The 7,057-nt window shown below is 44.5% G+C and overlaps 1 long non-coding RNA gene across 2 annotated transcripts; it reads left to right on the top strand.

Moving 5' to 3' along the window:
* Positions 1 to 2,429: 2,429 nt before the first annotated feature.
* On the top strand, positions 2,430 to 6,505 carry LOC123257845. 2 transcript variants are annotated; one of them, XR_006507917.1, is made up of 4 exons: positions 2,466 to 2,504; positions 2,553 to 2,735; positions 4,647 to 5,832; positions 5,892 to 6,505. It is a non-coding gene; the product is annotated as an uncharacterized LOC123257845 (long non-coding RNA). The 2 variants fall into 2 exon arrangements; XR_006507916.1 differs by having other exon boundaries at positions 2,430 to 2,735.
* Positions 6,506 to 7,057: the final 552 nt, after the last annotated feature.

A 7,057-nucleotide genomic window follows, 5' to 3' on the forward strand; every position in this document is an offset into this window, starting at 1 on the left:
TCAACAGCGCCGTATCAGCAAAAGCGTCAGGGTTTTATGACTACATGGAGACATTTGAGTGCGTGTTTCACTTGAATATGATGATAGAAATTTTCGATCGCGTGGAGATATTAAACAAAGATTTGCAAAATTCGAATCTTTGCGTCATCGAATCATATGATAAAATACAAGCAGTTTCCGACGTTCTGAACGCTTCACGTGATGCTAAGTTCAATGAAATTTGGAGCAAGAGCATTGAAGCTGCTGCTGGCCTTGAACTAAGCGAGCCACAAATTCCACGTCGTCGAAAAATCCCAAAACATCTCGAGACTCTTGAGCAAGGCAAAGCGGAGAACTTTGAATTTAAAAAACCAATCGAGTTTTTCAGAAAATCTTACTTTGAAGTTTTCGATCAATTGATTTCGTCTCTAAATAATCGATTCGAAAATGATTCTGCGCGATTTTTTAAAATGTTGGAAAGATTTGCAGTAGGTCAGCCAGTAGATATCAATGAAATCGTGAACCATTATAAGAATGATTTTGACAAGGACAGGTTACTCAGTGATAGAAATATGTTTTTGCAACTTGTGAAAAGGCAGAATGAACACACAAATAATCTGAGGGAAGTTGTAGATTTCTTGAAGAAATACGAATGGATGAGAGGGCTTGTTCCAGAGTTTGTGCGATTCGTTCGTCTGCTAATTACAATACCAGGGTCATCCTGTTCAAATGAAAGAAGTTTTTCGGTTCTTCGCAGGGTGAAAACTTATTTAAGATCAACAATATCGCAATATCGACTGAATAACGTAGCAATCTTACATGTTTATCGCGAAACTACCGACAAACTTGATTTGGATGAATTGTTAAATGAATTCATTTCGAAAAATGCTAAACGGAGCTCTGTATTTGCGTTGCGCAAATGATACTTATATCTTTTATAATATTTATATACTTATTATCTTTTATAAGCTGAAATAAACAATGAAGAGAACCACTTGAATATTTTCCTGTGAACCTTTTCTTTTTTTTTTTTTTTTTTTTTTTTTACAACTACCCACTCGGGCTGAGCATGATCCGCCGGTCCTGCTCGCTTGATGTCGTTGGTTAACGTAGTTGGAGAGGAAGACAACAGCCGTTTATTGTTTTTGTTTGTGGCTGTGTTTGAACCAACAGGTGGCTCACGATCAGCTGAAGGGCTTGTTGTTATTTTGGGCAAGGCGGAAGCTAAAGCCTTGGTTGCTTGGATTTCAATGTTCGCGCCAATTTCAGGACCCGTAGTCAGGGAAAAGGAAAGTGGGACATGGTGTGTGTGTGACTGTGAGTGTGCTTGGGTGCATTGTTTCGCGCCAATTTCAGTCCCCATAGGCAAGGGAGAAGAAAGTGGTGCAGTATGAGTGTGTGACTGTGGGTGTGTTTGGGTGCATTGCTTCGCGCCAATTTCAGTCCCCATAGGCAAGGGAGAAGAAAGTGGTGCAGTATGTGTGTGTGACTGTGTTTGTGTGAGTGTATGGGGGTGTGTGCTTATTGGAACTGTTGTCTTATTACTTTTATCTCCTGCATTTGGCGGGCTCTTCGCCTTGGAAGAGGGGTCATAGAGAGAAAGCGGATCTGACTGTGAGTGTGTGAGTGTATGGGTTTTTTTATTGGGAATTATTTTTGGCGGGCTCTTCGCCTTGGAAGAGGGGTCAACGGGGGGAGTCCTTGAATTAGCGTCACACACAATCACGCTGGAATCATCTGATGATTGCAAAGAGATTCCTGGATGACGCCCCAAATAGGGGGAAGAAAGTTCAATTTTCTCAGTGGACTCACCACCATAAGGCCTGCAGATCATGGCCATCTCGAAGGAGTCCAACGATGTAAATGGCTCGATATTGTCCAGGTTGAAATTGTCCATCTCCTTTTGGATTTCTGTCCTTGTGTCCTCCATATCTCCTTTTTAAGTCTCTTTAAACAAATTCAGGTCCCAAGTGGTTGTGTTCAACAGGGAAGAGAAAAGTCTCCCGGAGTATTACCCAAAGGGCAACGTTTGTTCCGGGAGACTTTCCATGAAATTGGCGGGCTCCTGGAGAGAGCACTTTCTCCTGTTGTTGTTTTTGGGGTCGTCGGGCCTCAATTCGTCCCATGGTCGTCTTGGCACTTGGTATTTCCTTTGTTCCTGGTATTTTTCTTCACTTCCTCCAGGTGGCAACTCCGACCACCAGGCAGGGCAGGTTGGCAGCACTCATCGCAGAAATGGGTAAATATAGGAAGAAATTTAAAAGTTTGTAAGTTTTTGCATTTCAGGGAGACATTTAGGACAACACATTGAGGGACGGCATTGTGGGACAGCGGATTTTACCGGTTGGCGTGTTCAAGGGCGTCGTCTTTCTGGTGCATCGGGTCGTGTCGTCTTTGAGGGTAAGTTTTTTTTTGGTTTCTTCTTCTTATTAGTCTTCCAATTGTCAGTGTTTTTTCTTAAGCTAATCAGGTACGTTTGCAGGTGAATCCAGTGGAAGTCGTCAAGTGGATAAGGGTTATCACAGGTGAGTATCACAGATAGTTGATCAGTCGGCTGTCAGCGTCGTTAATAGGAAATTTTTTGATCAAAAACATGGAATGCTGTATTACGGACGAGCAACTCATGAGGCAATTTGAGGGGTTCGTCGTCTGATGCAGCAAATATTTTGGACATCTATTGGAGCACCGTGGATACGGCATGTTGTCAGGAAATTGGGCGTCGTCGCAAGGGAGCATCAGGTCATCTCGTCGTCAAGGTAGGTTTGTTGTGCAGGATTTCGGTAAGACTCGCGTGTTTTGTCCGTCGCTGTCATTGTAGTGATCCAGGACTTGTTTGGTTAGTCTGGGTCTTTGTTTTTTTGTGCTGACGGGGGTAACTGGGTTAAGGCCAAGGTGTTGCGCTGCCGGATTTATATGCATTAATAGGGCGCCAGCGAGTCTAGCACTTTGTGCTGTATAAATCTCCTCAAGTGTTTTAATGCTGAAGGTACTGGCTAGGAGCTTGTTAGTGGTGTGCCTACCAGCTTCCAGTGATCGTCTTATAATGGCGTTTGTGGCAGATTGGACCTTCATCACTGCCGAGTCCGAGGCCAGCGATGCCCAGACCGGGATGGCATATTGCCAGATGGGGATAATAAGCTGTTTAATCAGCGTAGCCTTGGTGGGTTTGGGTAGGGGGCTGTGCGGACCAATTAGCCACTCAATACTCTTTGCACTAGCCCTCAGCCTTATGCAAAGAAGGGAAATGTGTAGGCTCATATTTATTTTCCTATCCAATATGACCCCAAGGTATTTGTATTTGTTAGCCTGAGGTATAATCTGTCCATTGAGGAGGAGTTTCGTCTGGTTGGTTTGGGTCATATTTTGTCCAGAAAAGAAGGAGACGTGGGCACATTTTTTAACATTAAAGGTCATGCTCCATTTGTTTGCCCATTCGGAGATGACGTTGAGGTATGCTTGCAGATGCTTTGCGTGTTCCTTTGGCTGTTTGTGCGACATAAGTACCGCTGTATCGTCTGCATATGTGGCTAGGAGGAGCTTGCTCGGGGTAAGAGTACAGTTCCTGGAGATAATGGGGACTGTATCTGGGAGTGGCATGTCAGAGGTGTAGATCGAGTAAAGGATTGGGCCGAGGATGCTCCCTTGGGGCACTCCAGCACTGATGGAACCAAGCCTGGATCTGATTCCACCAGTTCCTTTCACCTTGAAAGTCCTGTTTTGGAGGTAGCTGGTGAGGACTTTGTGTAGTTGTTTAGGGTCAATCTTGGAAAGTTTTTGGAGAAGTCCCTCATGCCAAACCCTATCGAAAGCCTGCGAGAAGTCCAAGAAGATGGACGAGCAGTGTTCCTTTTCTTCAAATGCTCTCAGGATGTGTTGCGTGACCCTCAACACTTGCTGTTCCGAACTGTGTTCTGGGCGAAAGCCAAACTGGTGTTCTGGTATGGCTTCCGCAAAGTTCCTACACTTGAAAAGCTTGGAGAGAAGGAGGCGCTCAAACAGCTTTCCAAAGCCAGAGAGCAGACTTATGGGTCTGTAGGAGTCCGGGCAATGAGTTGGCTTCCCCGTCTTATGGATCGTGGTGATGACAGCTAGTTTCCATTGATGGGGGAAATGGCCGAGTCTTAGAACAGAGTTCTAAATATGCAATAGGTAGAGGACTGCCTTCTTTGGTAGTAATTTGATAAGGGCGTTTTGGATTTGGTCTTCCCCAGGGCTCTTCGCGGTCGCCAGAGCAGCAATCTGTGTTTGGAGCTCCTCCAGCCTGAAGAAAATCGGGGCCGAGGGGAGAGAAGGTGAGTGTGCATAGAAATCATTAAGATCATTTATTATAGCAATTCTTTCCTGTTCCAGAGTGGTCATTTTAGGGGAGAACCTATCCTCCAGGTGTTTGACGAAGGCGTCCGCCTTTTCTTTAGAGGAACGGGTCCATATGCAGTCGGAGGAAGCTGGCGAGTGTCCAGAGGACCTGGACTGTACTGGGATCTTGAGAGGATGGTCAGATTGGGGTTGACTTTTGATGTGCCTGGTAATTTTCCAGATCTTGGCCATGTTGTATCTATCTTCAGGGTCAAGATTGAGGAGCATGCGGTTTACCTGGGCTTGTTTTAGTCTTTTAATTGCTTTTTTAAACTTATTTCTTATTCTGGAAAACTTTGCTTTATTTTCAGGTGAGGGATCCTCTTTCATTTTGGAGAAACATGCTTGCAATAGCTGGAGAAGGATGCTGGCTGGTTTATCAAGCTTGGTCATGTGACGAGAAGGATGTTTGGTCGAATATCGGGAGGCGTTGTTTGCGGTGGGAGTGGCGTGTAAAGCAGCGCTCTCAATGTTTTTATGTAAAATGCCAACGCAGTCATCAATATCCTCCCCACTGTTTATTTCAGTGTTTAAGGGGGGGTTAGGGTTTTAAAAATTTTTTTTTTCGATTTTTTTTTTTTTATTTTCTTATTAAAGAACCTTTCAAGAATACTGTGTCCAAATTTTAGATGCATAGGTGCATTATTAACAAAGATACAGCGATTGTAGCAACCCCACCTCCGAGCCAGGCCAACGGTCAGAAAAACTTCGAAGCGTTTTTCCCAAAACTCACTTTTTCAAAGTCGGTGCCCATCATAACTTCAAAACTACTGAATCGATCGTTTTAAAATTTTTACCACTTCTTGCCAACATAATTGACGAGGTATCCCTGGAGAGTTTTTTTCCAAATTTGTTTAAATTTCTATTTTTTAAATAACAAATTAGCCGATTTTTTTCCTCAAAAATCACGTTTTTCACTTCAAAGTGTTCCCAGCGTTACTTGGGAAAAATGTCTATCTAACGAAAGAACTTTGTTATTTTGATTTCGAAAGATCTACAACCGATATATGCGGGGAACTTTTTTTCGAGGAGTCTGCTAATAATGGTCGCCATTGCCGTAGTTCTTATTATTTTTTTCTGAAAATTTTACAAAACATTCTTCAAATGTTGTACTTTAATCTAAAAATAGTTTAAATAAATAGATGTTTACCAGATCCTCAAAAAAAAAAACATGAAAATGTGTCTTTTTTTGCTCGCTCAGACCCTAACCCCCCCTTAAAAGAATGTATTTTTCCAGATGGTCCCTGAAGGCTTTGATTCTGTGAGATCCTCGTGGGAGGGGAGGAGGTCTTGGCGCAGCCTGTTCGACATCTGGACTGATTAAAGGAGTTTTGCCCAGTGCCGCATTGATGATGAGTGGGACATGGTCAGAGGACAATTCGGATACCGATGAGATGGAGATGTGGGTAGGGAGGAAACCCGAATACACGGCAAAATCTATTGCCGAGGGATTTGCCTTTTTGTTAAAGGGATAACAAGTGGCCTCTCCTGTAGCAAGTATGTTATATCTGTTTTTTGCTTGTACTGCTTCCGCTAACAATTTCCCTCTGTTGCAGCTACGAGCGTTTCCCCACATCTGGTTTTTCGCATTCCAGTCCCCCGCAATGATGAACCTCAGTGATTGTGGATTACATAGTTGGTCGATCCCTTTGAGGAGGCGAGGAAAATCGTCGTTTACCCATTTCACAGATGGTGGGCAATAGATGGAGGCAAGTATGACATTTTGTACGTCAATAGGGCAGATTTGTACCGCTTCTTCATTTCTCGGTACAAGGACCGAATGGGCAAGGTCGCTACGAATTATTGTCGCAGCACCCCCTCTGCGCTGCGACACCGGATTTAGGGCAGTGTAAGCCTTGTATCCAGGGATATCAATGGTTCATGTCCTAATTTCGCTGACGAGCAGGACGTCAACATCACGTCCACTTAAGAACGCTGAGAGCTCGTCAATTTTGTTTTGGATGCCCCCAGCGTTCCAGTAGACAATCTTTAAAGTCTTAGGAGCTTTAAACATAGAGGCAATCATTGACGTCAAGGGTATTTTCTAGAATCGAGGCCATTTCGATTGTCTGAATGGAGCAGGATAAGTTGGCTAGAGAGTTATTGTTCGGTGAGGCCTCAGTTATGTCAAACATATTAGTGATTTTAATAAACAGAGTTGACAATTTATTTATTTTTTTCTCAATTGTAGCCACTTTTTCAAGCAGCTTGGACTGGGCAGCCTCGTGGGTGAGTGCCAGTTTCTCCAGCAGCTTGTGCCAGTGCAGCTGGGATTTTACACTGGATTGGCGCGAGTTGTTGAGAGCTGCGCCAGTCCGTTTTTGCATCAAACTCTCCTGAGGAGTTGGCCATCCCTGCCCTCGAAGCCGTTGGGAGCGCTCCTTTCCCTCTTGCTCCAGTTGGAGCCTCTCCTGGAAGCGAGCCAGATGCGCCTCTGCCGGATTTGGTCGCCTCTGTTGCCTAAATGGGTTGTAGTTGCTGCGCTGTTCCGAGGGATGTTGCCGTTGCTGGTTTGGCCTTCGGTCCGGATTTTTTTGGGCCATCCTTGACCTGTGATGGGGGGATTTTTGCTGATGCCTTGTCGAGTGGTAGCGCGGGTCCTTGTTGGGCCGTTGTTTAATAGAAGGGTGGGGGTAGGAGTCATTTCGTCATTTTGAAGGATAGTCCAGTAGTTGTTGTTGCTCGGCTCGTTTCGGTTCTGGGAGGGACCCACGTCCTTCTT

The sequence above is a fragment of the Drosophila ananassae genome (assembly GCF_017639315.1).
Source record: "Drosophila ananassae strain 14024-0371.13 chromosome 4 unlocalized genomic scaffold, ASM1763931v2 tig00000071, whole genome shotgun sequence".
Taxonomy (NCBI): Eukaryota; Metazoa; Arthropoda; class Insecta; order Diptera; family Drosophilidae; genus Drosophila; species Drosophila ananassae.